The 17,974-nt window shown below is 36.0% G+C and overlaps 1 protein-coding gene across 1 annotated transcript in view; it reads left to right on the top strand.

Moving 5' to 3' along the window:
• Positions 1–17,974, top strand: part of LOC117680713 (protein kinase C-binding protein NELL2-like) — a 58,752-nt gene that overhangs the window by 28,599 nt on the left and 12,179 nt on the right. The window lies entirely within an intron of this gene.

Genomic DNA, 17,974 nt, shown 5'->3' with positions numbered 1-17,974 from the left:
TCTATGTGGATAGCTCTAGTGTAAAGGCAAGTAAAGAGAACGGCCCAACGCTTGCTGTTGGAGGCTCCTCCTCTTGTTTTACGAGTCACAATGCTCCATGGTCCTAAGGTATCTAGCCCGATGAAGGTGAAAGGAGGACTTGGCTGTAGTCGGTCTGCAGGTAAGTCGGACATCAGTTGACATTGGTATTTGCCGCGTAGACGCCGACACTTTATGCATTTGTGTTGCAGAGATGATATCAAGCGCTTTCCTCCAATGATCCAATACCCTGCAGATTGCAGGGCTCCGGCCGTGAAATGTCTACCTTGGTGTTTTACTGCTTCATGGAAATGTCGTACAAGCAGTATAGCCACATGATGATTCTTTGGGATGATTAGTGGGTGCCTCTCATTGATACTCAGGTATCCTCTTTTCAAACGACCTCCTACCCGTAGTAAACCTTTTTCATCGATTATTGGATTTAATGCGATGAGACTGCTATTTCTTGGCAATGACTTCCGTGATTGTAAACACATTATCTCCTGTGCGAAAACTTCATGTTGAACCATACGTATGATCAGTTCTTCTGATGTTGGTGAGGCTGGAGTATCCAAGGAGTGATGGAACTTCCTAGATATAGCCCTTAAACAGTCTATAGATTTCACAAACACCTTCCACCTGGAGAACCTCTCTGATCTGTGAGTTATACGAAAAGTCGCAGATTGGTCCTTTTTTCCGTCAACTGCTGTTTTCAGGGTTTTAACCTCTTCTTCCTTACGAATCTCAGGGTCATTTTCTGGTTCAAAAAGACTGTAATCAGTGTTCGGATCCTCCTCCAAAGGTTCCTTGAGTTGAGGTGGTCCTCGAATCCATATGTTGTCATTAATGACTTCTGCAGTAAGGTTTCTTGTGCCCGCATCTGCTGGGTTGGATTTTGTTGGGACATAACTCCACTGCTTGGGTGTTGTTGATTTCCTGATTCTTTCCACTCGGTTCTCAACATACTTGAAAAATCTTTTGCCTTTGTTATTGATATAACCCAACACCACCATACTGTCTGTGTAAAACCTAACGGTGTTAAACTTCATGTCCAGTTCTTCACTGATGATGTCATATAACTGGACGGACATCACTGCTGCGCAGAGCTCCAAGCGCGGTACAGAATGACCACTTGTTGGCGCAAGTTTACATTTTCCTGAAATGAATCCCACGTGGATGTTGTTCGAGTCGTCGACTGTGCGCAAGTATGCTACTGAGGCAATGGCAGCCTCCGAAGCATCTGAGAAAATATGGAGCTCTTTGCAGAGGGTTTTTGATAGAGAAAAGGGTGTGTATGTCCTTGGTATATGTACATCTTCAAGGAATCTCAGAGAGTTCTTCCAGTTTGACCACTTGTCCAAGAGATGAACAGGAAGGGGATCATCCCAGTTGTACGAACCTCTCAAAGTCTCTCTCATCAAGATTTTCCCAGAGACTTCTACTGGTGCAACAAATCCAATGGGATAAAAAATGCCATTAATAGTCGACAATAGTCCCCGCTTACTGAAAGGTCTTTCTTCCTTTGACAAACGATATGTGAATGAGTCAGACTCAAGCTCCCAGTTCAACCCTAAGCTTCTCTGCATAGGAAGTTTGTCAACGCTAAGATCGATATCTTTGAAGTCCTTTGATCTATCTTCAAACGGAAAGGCATCCATCACATGCTTGTCGTTAGATGCAACTTTATGCAAACGTAGATTACCACCCTCTCTAAGAGCAGCTTGAGTTCTTTTGAGCAAACTGACCGCTTCGTCAGGAGTCGATAGAGAAATTAATCCGTCGTCCACGTAGAAGTTTCGTCTGACGAAATCTACGACATCACATCCATAGTCGTCTTCCTTGGCACAAGCGGCCTTGCGAAGACAGTATACAGCTACAGCCGGTGAAGGTGAGTTCCCAAAAACGTGTACTCGCATACGGTACTCTATCAACTCATTGTTAATGTCGTTGTCTTTGTACCAGAAGAAGCGGAGGAAGTTCCTGTGCTTCTTATCAACTAGGAAACAGTGAAACATAGATTCTATATCAGCTGTAACAGCTATTGGTTCTTTTCGAAAGCGTAAAAGTACACCTAACAGATTGTTGTTCAGGTCCGGACCAGAAAGAAGAACGTCATTCAAGGAAATACTCTGATATTTGGCAGATGAGTCGAACACAGCTCTAATTTGGGATGGCTTTTTAGGATGGTACACCCCAAATATTGGTAAGTACCAACATTCTTCTTCTTTCATGAGTTGTGGTGCAATTTCCGCATGGTTGCAGTCGAATATCTTTTTCATGAATGTCATAAAATGTTCTCGTTTCGTTTGATCCTTTCGAAGACTATTATCCAGATTGTGCGCTCGCTTCAGTGCATACGATCTGTTATTTGGAAGTCGTTGTCGATTTTCTCTAAACGGCAAAGGAGCTTCCCAATTTCCTTCCGCAGTGAGATGAACGTCTTCATCCATGGTCCTGATGAAATCTTTGTCATCAACTGAGAGACCGATTGTGTCATCATCCTTCTGTTTCATGAATATAGATGTATCCAGATCCTGAGGCAAGAAACTGATATCTTTATTCTGAACTTCTATGTGTATGTCGTTTGGACATGGTTGGAATATTGACGACCTCCCATTTGGTAAAAGGTAAGTTTTGTTTACCACGACAGAGTTAGGACGGTGTACCTTGTTCAGACAGGATTCGCCGACAATCACCCAACCTAAGGTAAGTTTCTGTCCGAATGGTGAGTTCCTCGCACCTGTGCGCTGCTACTCTACGTGATGTGCTTCTGGTGTATCACGACCAATCAAGAGGAGAATCGGAATGTTTTCATCAACTTCAGGTATGTTGTCAGCGATGTCTTGAAGATGAGTGTATGATCTCGCTACATCCGGTGTAGGTATCTCATTTCGGATATCGGGGATCTGGTTACATTCTATGATATTGGGTATAATGATAGATGTCGATCCGTCCAGCGATGAAACGATAAGGTCTCGAGCTTGTCTGCCAAGCATGTCAGTTACTCCTGAACAGGAAGTTAACTGGTAGTCTGTCATTACACTATCCATATTGAGACGATCAAAAACTTCAGACTTCACCAAGGATCTATTGCTTTGGTCGTCTATAATTGCGTATGCTTTCAGCGACTTGCTTGGATTTCTGGCTTGGTGTAGGTTTACCAAAATCACTTTAGCACATGACTTCCCTGAGAATCCATCTTTACATATCTGGGTACATGCGGATGTTGCGGAATTTTCGCCAGTCTTCTCCCCACCATAACGGCTCACGGGTGTTCCAATATGAAGTGCTGACGGATGCGAACTGCTACCGCCCTGATTGCAGTGAATAAGTTCTGTGCATTCCCGGGACTTGTGTTGATCAGAATTGCAACATTTAAAGCAAAGTATGTTCTCTCGCAGAAATCGTTTCCGTTCCTCATATGATTTGTCTTTGAAGCCACGACAATCATTAAGACTATGATTGGCCTTGTGAAGAGGACACATGGAGGTGGACTTCATGTTTTCTGAATTCTGTCTAACTTCGGTTTTCTTTGTTGCTATCCATTGTTTCCCCAGATTGGATCTCGGACCAGCTTTCTCCTTTGTTGTGCTTGAATATGTAGTTTCACTGTTGTACATGAACCCCGGATCATTTTTCATTTTGCTGATGTCTTGCATGAACTCCACAAAGCAAGAGAAGGGAGGGAAGACAGTGTTGTGTTGCTTTTTGTACTTGTAACCAAAGGAAGTCCACTTCTCTTGTATGTTATGTGGAAGCTTACCAAGTATTGGCGCTAAACCTGATGAAGCATTGAAATGGCTCAATAAAGTTGTGTACTTTGGATTTGCCATAAGGGATTCAATTTCTGAGATTAAGTCTAGCAAGTCATATAGTTTCACATTGTCTCTGTTAGTGAGTTTTGGGAAAACTGATAGTTTAGACATCAACATGGACTCCAATAGTTCAGGGCTGCCATATCGTTCATTAAGACGCTCCCAAATTTTTCTTAGGGCTTCAGCTGGATTTGAAACGTTTGACGATCTAATGCTTGCAGCGTACTTTGATGAAGTTGGTCCTAACCACTTTGTAAGAAGGTCGAGTTCCTCAGTGTTTGTCGCCTCGAGTTCCTTCATTATTTCTTCGAACTGTGCTTTCCAGAATATGAATGTCTGTGGTTGATCATCGAATCGAGTGAGACGAGATATTAGCAGGTCTTTCTTCAGAAGAAACTTAGTAAAGTCTTGAACTTGATCGGGTCTGTTTGGCATGACACTTTAGTGTTTTGAGTATGAGGCTGGCTTATGGAAAAAGTCTGCACATTCGAATTGAAGTTGACATCTGATTTCATTTTTTCAGTTTGGTTATTGTTCGACTGTACATTGATGTGAGGGATTGTTTGCTCCACAGGACTATGAGGCTGTATCAAAGGGAATGTTTGCACATTTGAATTGAAATCAACTTGTGGCTTTTCCTTATCTTTTTGGTTAATAGCCGATTGTTCGTTGATATATTGTGTTGTACGCTCTATAGGATCGATAAGTGCATTCAACCTTTCTATATTCTGCATTGTGGGTTTACCTTCAGCCTCTTCATTCTCTAGTGCTTCTGCTTCAGCCTTGGTTGCTGCTACTTCCTGTTTAGTGTTCAAGAGTTTCAGTTCCGCTTCAAGCTCTTTCTGTTTCCTCATGGCCGCTGCACGAGATATCTCTTCCTGTTCAGCAATAGCTGCCTGTTGTTTCAATAGGGATGTCTCTTGTTGAACATAGTCTAACCGAGCTTTAGCTGCTTCCGCCTTTGCCTTTGAGCGTGCCAGTTGTGAAGAGGAACTGGATATATGTGTGAGTTTTGATTGCGATATCTTTGACCGACGTGAAGCATTTTCAAGAGCTACTCCGCGCACTTCAGATATTTTATCGATCACTGAATTCACAAGTTCTTTGCATTTTTGCATAAATGCTGAATGTTTTTGAAGCTCTTGAATGCTATCTTCTGTTCTTGTCCTTGTAAGAAATGCTGCAAAATCAGCAGATGTTGAACAAAAATCTGCATAAGCTTTTGAAAAGTCACCTTCAAATTTGTCTAAATATTCTAAGTTTGTGATGGTAGAGCTGTATGTTGAAATTAGGTTCTCAACAGCTGCCCATTGAGCGTTTAGGTGAGTATTATAATCCTCGCTACGCTTTGAGAATCCCTCTGCTCCCTTTTCGGTTAGAGTCCTTATTCGTGACTGAGGGTCTTCAAGTTCCGAGCCTTGTTCCATCGTTAGACTTGTATAAGACATCAGATCCAATTATCGATGAACGCCGTTTCGTCGTAGACGCCAAAATGTGAATCTCCTTGTCCAAATCGTTACAATCTTTTTACTATTCTGTCACCGTTACAGAAAGTTTCAACCAGTTTATTCATTTCATGGTTTATTGAATAAAGCAGGTAAAAAGCTACAAAAGAACAAAAATCACATTTAAACAATTGTCTTATAAATTCACACATGTACTGTTGATGACAAGAATGGCGTTCCATACATAAAAAATTTGGAAAATACTTGGACTAGGGAAACTGATAAATCCTACATTTACTTTGAAATATATGTAATTCTTAACATTCTGACAGTGTAATATAGTGAAATATATGAGAACAATACTCAAAACTGCACAAGGAAAGACTATATCCAAATAATATATTGACATCATTGCTGACCGTTAATTTCTTGATAAGTAAAGTTTACAAAGAAAAAACTATCATGTAAGGTATTCATAAGCTTAAACAACTTAGTAGCACATATAAAACAACAAAAACATACATTGTAGTGGCCCACAAGCTTCAAAATGGAAAGCTTCTTATTCAACACGTGGTGCATAACAAAAAAGGGAGATAATACTAGCTCGCATGTATGGAGCGCAATTAATGTAACAAATGAATTCCACTACAATTTAATTGCTAAGACGTAAAATATTACTGTACTGTTTTACGTATTTGTTTACATTTGGTAGGGGGCGGGTTCGTGTCACTTAACAAGCAATCATTTGTGTTTTGCCTCTTTTGATAAAACAATATTACTAGTATAAACTCTCAAAGTGGAAAAGTATTTTACAAAAGGTACATCATCATTCCTATGTTGTGATGAGTCAAAATCATTAATAAGCAGTTCTGATCTCAGACTTTGCAAGTATTTAAACTCGACATTTTGGAGAGAGAGAGAGAGAGAGAGAGAGAGAGAGAGAGCTTGCTTATGGGTCACTAGTTTGTGTCATACTAACTGTCATTTATTCAACAATTATTTCTGGTTTGATTCTTGCCGAGAGCCGAAGCTTCGCAAACCAGTCGCTGAAATGATATGGGAAGAGAGGATTCGTCAGCATGGATGTGTTCGTGGTCATATACCTGCATATGAACAGGATGTTTACTTATTGACAGCGATAAGTAAACGTCGTGATCACCCGAGGGTATCAGACTATTCCGTGACTTATTTACAATATCCATCCGACTTATGTAACGCCACTAAATATGTTCATAATAGTCGACAATTAACTTGCCTCTATGATAGGTTAATAAAACCGATGTTCCATTGTCAGTGTAAACCAAGCATGCAATACGTGCATTATCCTGACATTTTTCAACGTCTCCGACATCTTTACAATGTTGCCTGAATGCGTCCCTTTGCCCGATTTGGTAACCAAAACAATGACAAAGTACACTTCGATCAAGGACTCCAGTAAAATAGTACGCTCTTTGAAGAGATGTGTTAGGCACTAAATATAAGAAAAACCCCAAACACGGATAACGCTCTATCCTATAAGCGATGGTATGGTGGAGTAATTCAACTAGACGTTGGTAACAATGTTTAACGCATATGTGAATAACCATCTTTTAGATTGAGTTTACATTTGCCATATGTAATGATGGCTTACGAACATTATTACAAGACACAACAGGCTTCATTCCTTATTCTTGAAAGAGAATTGTTTTTAAAAAATTACCCAACTTGCATTGTGTCTAGCATATCAGTAGAAGCTCTTGTTATGTATAATAGTTTTTTGCCATACTGCAACATTGCACCACGTCCTATAGCTAACGGTGTATTTTAGCAACAGATTGAAAATGCGGACATATGTTTACAAGTGATATGACAACTTGAAAGCATACATGTTTCATTCTTACATTTTTTGACGATAGCATTAATATGATATTTTTACTTATTATGTTTGTTATTGACTGTTTACAGAAAACAATGTCTTCATCTCATCAGAGGAAATTTAAAATAAATATAAACATGTGTGCATATGAAGAACTGAAGGCATTACCAGGTGTTTGTCAGGTGTTAGCTGACGGATTTGGAATTTCCGAAAAGAGAGCCATGTTTCTTTAGGAGACCTAGCCAATATTCCAAAGCTGAGAATTACCCCCATTTGTTAGATTGTTTTGAATACAACTCAACAGATCACTCTGACGATGAAGATGCTAAACAACTCCCTAGTGATGGTATGGATGACCATCTAGCCAAATATATGGGTGGTAGTTTACTAGACAACAGCTATGATGACTTGAATGAGAAGATTCCCAAGTCTATCCATAAAGAGACAGGACACACATCTTTGGTTGAATGTTTCCCCAATACAGCTCAACCCCTGTCTGAGCCAAGGCGGCATCAAATTTTACCCTCCAAACACAATGATACAAATACTCAGTAATCAGATCAACCAAGAATATAAATATGAACCTGACCATACAGAACCTACATGTGAAAGTCATGGGCAACCAACAACAGGCTACAGATATACTCGTAGGCGAACCTTACCTTCACCTTGACTTTCGCCAACCTTCGAGCGACGTCAAACACAAGTCATCGAAAACCAAGAGCGACATGTACTTGCCTTAGGGTTTACAGTCTGATAAAACCACTAACTGGGAATCTCTCCTTGTGGAATTCAACAGATATGCGTCTCGATGGGCGACTACAGAGCGTAAAGACCAGTTAGTTGGTGTCTCCAGGAAAAAGAAAGTGAATTCTTACCACCATTATGAGCAGAGACTATGACATAGACTATTTTGAGTTAATCCGCAAGTTGGAGAAAAGGTTCAACTTTTTTGACCTTGCCAGAAACATTGCAATTCCAGTTTATGGGAGCTCATCAGAACACGACAGAAAAAACTTGGAGAATAGGCTGATAGACTATTGTCACTAGCCATGAAAGATTCCAGTATAAATGCCGAGATGTATGTACTCCGAGCAGACAATGCCGATACTTTGTTTAGTAAATGCTAGTGATAGATATTATACCATTCAAAAAGGAACTGTTGTTGGAGAAGCGGTTGAAGCTATTACAGTAGAATTTTTCAGTTAAAAAAATACCTGTTACAAGATTGTCAAAGATCCCAGACTATCTATATTCTTTGTTACAGAAGTCAGTCACAAATTAGGGTGATATCAAGCTGAACAATAAAAACATATATTAAATGCAAAAGTTCTTTTATAGGGATGGGAGGGGGTGATCCGAGTGATGATATAATTTCCAAGGAAGGGGGGGGGGGTGATCCAGGCGGTTTTAATTGTCGCTCAATTAAACACAGATCGCTATCATCAACACCGCTCCGATGGACACAGATTGCCGTTATAAAATTCTTTATAATTGTTTTTTGGTTTCAAAATTATTGCAGGGGTGAGCGCAGTCTCTGTATCTTATTCTGCGCATGAAACTAAGTAAAGTATGTTTGTTTCCTATTATAAATTAATCGGTGAAATTTCTCTCTTTCTCTTTCTCTCTGTTCATCCCTTTATTAAACAAAATAATGATAATGAACCAAAAATGCATGCTTTAAGTTAATAATCGGTTTAAGGTTTGTATTTTTTTTTCATTTTTCATTATTTCTAGGTCTAATTCTAGATCTACTAGATACATGTTAAAGATGAAAAGACTCTCAAATGCCTTTGTTATATCGGGCAGGATATTACTGCTTTGTTTGTCTAGACATAGTTTGTGTATATCTAATTAGAGTCTAGTGTTTGTCCAACTTAAGAAAACCCCTGGAACTAACACATAATATACAAAATATACACAACCGGTGTGTCGTGTGCCCAGGTGCACGTCAGGGTTTCTAAAGGCGTTGAAATCTTAGTATGTACGAGTTTACGATAAGTCTAGTGAATAAAAGTTTATTTACATTTGAAATTCATTTTCAAAGTATTATTTCCTAACTCTGGGTTTCAAAAATGTTACGTTTACAAATTAACGATATATGTATGTAAGAGTAAAATCTTGAGACTAATTAATCAATGTACCGGTGATCATAAAAAGGAGTTAATTATTTAAATATATGTGTAACGGTAAATATGTCACATACCCGGCTTTGTACACCATACAATTGTATGTACAAGTATATGTATACATTTACATCATTTGCAATTGCCACATGCAGTAAACACGTCACCGGTAATTGGTAATATTGTTTGTTATAGAATTGATAGTTTAAAAATCATGTATACAATTAAATATTTAAACATACTGGAACGGCGCCGCGATCATGAAAACCGGGAAATTGCGGGAAATTGAACAAATACCCTAATAGTTTCAATGCATTTAATAAAAGAAATGATATCATTTTCTTTCTTGCATTTTTATAGCTATGAATTAGATGAACGTATATCTACTCGGTTTAAATTTATTAACTAAGAAGGCCTACTAGTGAGGCTAACGGTTTCCATTCAGGTATAATATATTTTTTTTTCACTGAAGACCAAGTTCCGTATTTCATTCTAAATACATGCATGCATGTAATTTATAGATTAGATATAACTTATTGTTACAAACTGAATGGTTTGTCAAAATCTTTTCAAGTAAACACATTCAATACATTGATTCAATATCCACTGATATATAGGATATAAAAACATCCATAAATATATAAGTTACCGTGGCGCAGATGAAGTGTGGTGATGCTAGGAAACGAAAGGTAACCGGTTCAATTCTCGCCTTGGGCGTTTTATATTTTTTTCTATTTTTTTTTCTAGAACAAAAACCGTTTTTAATACCTTTTCTATCATAAAGTTAATAATTTTTTGGTAAATTAAGCACAATATTGAATTATATTTTTTTAATGTCTTAAAGGTGGCTTAAAGGTAGCTTAAAGGTGGCTTAAAGAAGTTTGGACATTTAGGACCTATAAGTTGTCCTTAAAGGTGGCTTAAAGATAGTCTTTAAGCTGCCTTTAAGCAACACATATAGCTTAAAGGTGGCTTAAAAATTGTTTTTAAGCTACCTTTTAGCACCTTTAAGCTATCTTTAAAGAGAACTTAAAGATGGTCATTCATCATGTCGAAAGTCAACAAAATCAGTTTCAAAACCTTGCGGCAGAATACCGGGTACCAAGATGTGTTTGCTAAAAACGATTTTGATCTCGGAAACATTATAGAGATTGAAAATACAATTGATACCGCAGTTAGATTAAGGCCTCCTATAGATTTCAGTTCCTGAATACCACGTGACCTTTCATGACGTTGGCTCTGCCCATGTCATGTTTTCATCTTTTTCCTAATTTCGATTTAGTAAAGCGATTACTGTTGAAATTTATCGATTGATTACTTTAAATAATCAGTTTAAGTTTTATTTTAAGGTGGATCCCTACTCAGACGCGTCATGAATTTAGCAGATACAATAAGCTTTAAAATCTAAAACGATATTTGTTCGGATTTACCGTTTTTTGCCATAATTTTTATTGTTTAATTGATAATTCTGAATTTGATAGAAGCAGTCAAGTGTAAATAATGTCTATAAGTATAAAAATGTTTTTGATCTTATTGAGTCCAATAGTTGGAAATCGTGAATTTTTGTACTGAGATTTTAGTACGTTTGTGTTTTTATATGCAGAGGAAAGGTACTGTTTATCCAAACAATTAATTTGTACTCAATACATGTTGTTTTGAAAGAAGAATTTTAGGGTTTATCAAAGCAAAGAAATAAAATGCTGTTTTCTGATGTATTTTTAAATTGTGTTCGTGACACTTTTTTTAGCTGCATTTGATAAGGGGGTATATGTGTTCTAAAGGTCGTAGAAAAGAAAGAAGCATGTAAAGTCCTATATTTTTTCTGCTTTTTAGTTGCAGTAGACATAAATCTAATATTTTAAAGTTTAAAAAATGGTGTTTAACCATAAAATTTTTAAGATAAGTTAAAAATGTGAATTTATGTAAAAAATTTAAATAGCATTTTGGTAACATTTCATTTTAAAATTCAATTTTAATCAATCAAATAATGATAACCACACTTGTTATTACTTTCTTACATTATTAATGATTAATCAAAACATTTGAGTCTTTGTTTTGCTTTGATATTTTTTAAATATGAGCCAAATAATGATTTTGGTTGAAATCATGTGATCGAAGAAGGGGGTATGTATCTTCTGGAGACTCAAGTGATAAAAGTAAATAGTTAAGGCATGTCTTTTTGGGGCTTTTTTATTACATAAGGTATTATTCTACTTAATTAATGAAAAAAAACCTTACTTTAACCACAAAAATCCTGAGTAGGGACCTACCTTAAACAATATTGAATCGAAAATTTGTGATTAAAGGCGTTTATTTCTTAAAATTGCATTGTCGTTTGCTTACCATCCACGTAAACATAGCGCTTTTACTCGCTTTGTTTGGGTTGCGAACAGCTGACAGCGGTGTGTCAACATTTTCATAAGATGCATGGCCTGCGAGACGTCGAGAGTGGAAGATGCAGCTCTACTATCGTTCAATAGATTATAAAGGTATGTTTCAATACAGGATATGTCGTTTTGACCTTTTCTTTTCAGTCCAGTGTTATGAGTGTATCTACACGTGTTTGTTTTGTACATCACCGCACTTTTGAATTCTTTATTACTTCTCACTAGGCTATACATGTATTTCTTTTTGTGTATTGAACTACACACCAGACACTGTACACAGTGCATTTGAAAGAGGTGGGGTTCACAGGGTACACAATTATAGAATGCTTTAATCAAAGTGCATGTATGTTTGCATGATGATTACACGTAAAACATATTATATTTTGCTCATCAGTAAATTGTTGGAGCAAAGATTATTAATTCACTTTGCTGACTCTGTGCTGACAGTAGATATCTAAAACACTGTTATGAATTTCTTTTTGTTATTTTGCTATATATGTACATGTATGTCTTATTATGTATTGAACTTTTTTATACACACCATTATGGCATAAACTGTAAACATTGCATTTCAAAGGTGTGGGGTGCCATGGTACAAAAGTGTAGAATGGTGTAATTAAAGTGCATGTTTGCATCATGGTTTCTTTTCCTTATTTTCATAAAACAATTTTGTACAATATTTCTTTTCACAGCTTTATTTTTAAATTTAAGAATTCAGAAAGATTTGTACATGTTTGTAATATATTTGATGTGTTAAATATTATGCTGCTAGGCTTTATAATAATAAACATCAACCAGTAAAATGTAACATATGTGGTGGTCAGACTCAGTCGCTTGAGACCAGATAGCATAGTGGCTAGATACTATTCTGGGGCACAAGCTTGAAACTGACCTGGTTTGTTATTATTATTCACTACCTGATCCACATGTACATGCATACAATAACACATACATTTTCTCAATAGCAGATTCTTTTTTTCTCTCTCTGTGATGTGTTTTTCTACTTAAAGGTCATATGAAACGATATCCTGACCATATTGAGTTATATACGGGAATGAGTTCATAAGTGCCTATTTAATAAGACTGACATTGTTTTTTGGATATTTTATGCAAAATGTGAGCGCCACAGTCGATCAAAATTACTTAATCGGGAAAAGGAACATTGACTTACGCGGCTTACCTCCCTTGCTTATGACGTCAGTAAGACCCAATCGCCTTATAAAGCTGTGTTGTGAATACAAATATCCATGTCATTTTGCAGCATTTTAAAAGAAAAAAAATACTATTTTATATAAAAACTTGTATAATTATACAATAATCAACCACGTCAGCATTTTTTCTCTCAAGAAATGAAATCGTGTGCGTTTTTATTTACATGTAATAGCGTGTACATAATGATATTCAGTTTCGAGACTGCACGGAGAATAAATGATTTTCTTCATAGATCCACATGCAAGTATAATATAATTTTAATATAAGCATATTTATATCTTTTATTTTGATCTTTTTAATGAAATTAACAAATTCAAAAATAAGTCTGATCGTTTTTTCCCATTTGCATGTTCATGCAATTCATTAAGATTTTTTTTCAAAACAACTTGTAGGCCTCATTGTGCCCCATTCGCTTCACGATTATATTGTTTGTTTCACTTTCAAATTCACAAATATGTTACCATTTAATTATTTTTAGTCTAAGAGAAATTTCTTCAAATGTTTTGTTTTTGAAACGTGTACTTGAATGTGCGGTGTTTTGATTTTAAAACGTGTATGTTCGGTGTTTACTCACAGATCCCTTTTATCTCACTTTCTTCCGCAATGTTTTCTTTCGGTTTTTTATCATTATTGATGCTTGTTCTTAATAAAATCTGTTGATTATCTTCACATTCGTTCACAACTATTTTTATATAACAACCGATTTATTTTACCGATCCATTTCTAAATCATTAAATGCCATATTTCCGCGATCTAATTTATTAAAACGTGAATACACGTGTACACAAAGTATTTTCTAAAGATATTGCGACATGTATATATCAATAAGTCAGAAATTTATATTATTTCGAAATAAAATTTAAGAATATTTTTTCGGCATTTTATAGCAGCTCTTAAATACAAACTATGTACACAATGTCTCAAACATTTTCATTCGCCTGCCTTATATACTTTTTTATGTGACACAATAAATCAAATCAATTTAAATGCTTTAATTCCCTTTAAATGTAGCTCAATCATTATACGTACCGAAGAAGAAAATGATGTTTCTATTTCAAAAGGATAAGGATAATTCATTAATCAGCTGTAAATGTTGGAGCATTTCTTTCGTTAAATTTCCACTCCAGGACGGGATCTTCATCATGATATTACTCTAGTGAGAAGCTGATATTAGATTTATTTATTAACGACCAATTAAAACTAAGTCATCTGTAGGCTACTACGAAATCAAATGATCTCATTTGAAAAGAAAGACACGTTCATATATGCAAAAATTACTAAAATTTAATCGATAAACTACTGTAAAATTACACTAGTTTTGATGCATTGTTTACATCGGTGGGTCTTTGTGACGTCATAAATCCACAAAATCAAGAACGATAAGCGGGCAAGAATTTTCTCAGGTGCTCAGTTTTCACGGTTATTTCTCAGTAATGCAAAGGCAAAAAAATCTTACATCATGTATTTTAACATTTGTTTATACCAAGCTTTATATTCATGAAAGAAAATCATAGTGTTAAAAATCGTTTCATATGACCTTTAAGATACTATGACCTGATATGCAAATTTGGTTTTTGTACTGCCATCTTGTTATAGTTATTACACTGCATGGGCAGTGTATTTTTTTTAACAAATATTCATGTATTTGCTATGCATATGTTCACACAGCTAATTGATTTTTTTAATCTTTAATTTGAGCCCAACATGGACTTCTGCTACCACCAGGCGACATGGGTTTTGCGGGTCGATTCTTGTGGTTTCAAGTCTTGAGGTTACCCTGTCACCCCTACCCACATATTCTTTGTGTTTCACACACTATGTAATAAAAGATTAATTTGATAATGCATAAAAATGATGGATAAGAAAGTGCCCATCATCATGCATTCGTATATTTTGAATGTGTGAAGGCATTATTAAAAACAAAATTAAAGCTGTTTAAATAAATTTACAATTGTGAATTATGAAATTTTGTTTTTCAATAAAAATACTAGACTTTGACCCGTGCGTGCATATGATATCGGAAATTTACGAAATCGATCATCGACACACCGTATTGTTAACATTTACATAACCAAACTTTTAGCCTACAATAATGCTATTAATTTCACTACACTCTGCTTAGTTAGAATAACTGTGTCTCGGGACAGACCTACACAACAGTTAAAATGCCTCCCATATACCCGTAATGGCTGGAATACTGGAGAAAACGTGCCCAGGAGAAAACGTACCCAATTTACCCGGGTACGTTTTCTCCAATAATATATAATGGTTTTCATAGATATTCTTAAATGAAACAAAATAAAATATACAATGAACATCTGCGCCGGGAGGCAATACATAATATTACATAATAATAACTGCTGAGGTATTTAATTCATTATCACTATAATTAAAATCAGGAGATCTCGCATAGAGAAACTCAAATCGGTAAGGCTACCGATAAATAGTTAATTAGAAGAAGTAGACTGATAACACTTTATGGCAGGTCATTATTTCGTACTAACATAAAAGTTGCTACAATTATTAAGGTCTTCCGTTTTCAACGGAAGACCTTGTACTGATTCTGTTGGTAATTCTTTTTATTCTTTTTTTTCTTCTAGACGTTTTTTAAAACTCAAATATCTTGCTTGTTTGTTGTCCTATAAAGTTCAAATTTGCAGAGCTTATTGGTAGTTACTATTTCTCAATATCTATGGAAAATCGTTGATATCGACACTTCCGGTACCGAGTTATTCCCCTTTTTCCCCAAAATATAAGCATTCTTGTGCACGCAAAGGCTCTGAAACCGCTCACAGCCTGTGTTACAAAGTCACAAATCTTCAAAATAGAGAGTTTGAACGTTGTCCTCCGAGTTTTGTTTTTACAATTTTCCTCCTTTAAAGTTTCAAAAAATTAATTTGAATTTGTGTTTCAAAAAATGCTGATTTTTTGTTGTGTTTTTGTTATGTAGCTCTTTAGTTTAAAATTTTCTCTAAACACATATAGAACAAAATATGTGCAAAATGTCAAGGGCTTTCACTTGACACCATTGAAAAAGGGCTGGCCCCTTAAATTAGGGGTCTAGAGCACTTAAAAGTCTTCGCTTTATAACTCAAAAATGGTTAATATTTCGCTATAGCTGTCGATAGAAAAGTTGTTCATTATTGTGTTATCAATGTCGTTACAAAACTATTTTGTACCGGTAATGCGTATTATGAGTGTAAAAAGCTTGTCTTGTTAACATGTACCTGTATTCATTTGGCAAGTAAGCGAATCGTCTTCGTGCGAATAACGTACATATATTAACAGCTGAAAGTGTTCCAGCATATACGGGATGCTTTGATTCATTTGAAAAAGTGTCTAAAAAGTATACGTGTACATGTTTTTCTTACAGCCTTTTTTTTGGAGTAACCTCTGTTTAGGTCCTATAGTGGACAACCGTTAAGAAAAACAAAAACGAGAAAATATTAACGTTCTTTTTCTTATCTAGTGAGATACATAAACTAGATTTTAAAAAAAAATAACTTCCATGAAATGGATTTGAGTCATTTTACTGCAAGCATTTCAAATCGACCTAAATTCTTAGTTGTGTGCGTCATTACATAACCCATCTCGCCCGCGGCCGAGAAATTCGATCGCCAAGGTCGCGGCTGGACTACCTAGCGGTCAGCGGTTATCTAATACAGAAGAATCGCGTCTGTCATATGTGATTTTACTTAGCAGCAAACACAAGAATCGTACACAATGACATTAAAGCTTACTCTTCTTAATTTGAATTAAACGATAGAATAAGAAATCGTTCTGTTTAATCATAAACTCGAACTGAAGCAGTATCAGACAGATAGATCAACTGTGGGATTAAAGGGGGAAAAAACTTATATTAATTAGAGTTTATTCATCATACTGCAAACATTGTAAATCTTCCTGGGTTCTGAGCTTTTTATGTGTGTTTTAACTTTACGTAAGTTATCCGATCCCTCTTCCGCGGCCGAGGAAATCGGTCGCGGCTGCACTACCTAGAGGTCAGCGGTTATTTAATAACAAGATATATATACAAGAACTGTTTCAATTTTATGTTCTTTTTGTTCACCTTCAATTTATTGAATGAAACATTAGAATGTGAATTGAGAAGCCCCTCTAAAAATTGATAAAAGCGATATTGTTCCAAATCAGAAACATCATCAGACATAAATCAATAGTGAATTTGTAATTCTAAAATGTTCTAAAAACTATACATGTACTAATAATGTTATAGATAAACAACGAAAAACCACAAAGATTAAACCTTCAAATGATCACCCCTAGAACATAGCCAAGGAGATCCCGCGCGAGTGGACAAGTGATCCGCGGTAGCTCGTGTTCTTCTGCATGTACTTGATCACACGTGCATGTTTATTGATATTTTGTACGATTCCAACTATTTGTGTCGAAATTTTGACCGGTACATGTAAGATTGACTTGTGTTTCAATTTAAGATTTTTTTTATTTACCCACGAATATTTCCGCTAGATACTGCTGAGAGGTTTTATAGATATCGTAGAAAGTAGTTGACGTCTTCATAAGGTTGCACATAAAATGAGAGAGAAGGGGAGAGAGAGAGAGAGCGCGCTCAAAATTGGAAGCATTATTTAGCCGAATTAAGAAAATGAAACAGTCTCCAAGCGTTCAAGGCAGGATAAAAAAAATCAAATATCAAATTAACTCATGCGGTAGAGGCAATTGCAACTTCTCTGGCTTTTCTGGCAAGTTTGGAAAAACACCTCGAATGTATTAACATCACCGGATGTTAGAATATTATACAAAATGGAGTCGCTTCCCATTAAAATAAGTATCGGCAAAAAGTTTTGTATGTCGTTTCTGTGTTATATTTTAGTGTATATTGATACCTTTAATGAAATATAGCTCACATCTCAACAGATCATAAAATGTGTTGTAATTATATCAAGTTTTAAAAAAAGGGGGGTCGTCATGGACGCCTAGGTAATACATTCGAAGTGTTTTTCCGAGCTTGCCAGAAAGGCCCGAGAAGTTGCGATTGGCGGTAGAGGCTGACACGATAGAATTGAGGGATTTAGTGATTATTTTTAGAATGTTCACATGAGTTTTTAAACAAGATTTGTTTAGATTTTATCGGTTT

This window comes from Magallana gigas, chromosome 5, assembly GCF_963853765.1.
Source record: "Magallana gigas chromosome 5, xbMagGiga1.1, whole genome shotgun sequence".
In the NCBI taxonomy this organism is placed as follows: Eukaryota; Metazoa; Mollusca; class Bivalvia; order Ostreida; family Ostreidae; genus Magallana; species Magallana gigas.
This window is presented reverse-complemented; position numbering and strand designations above follow the sequence as displayed.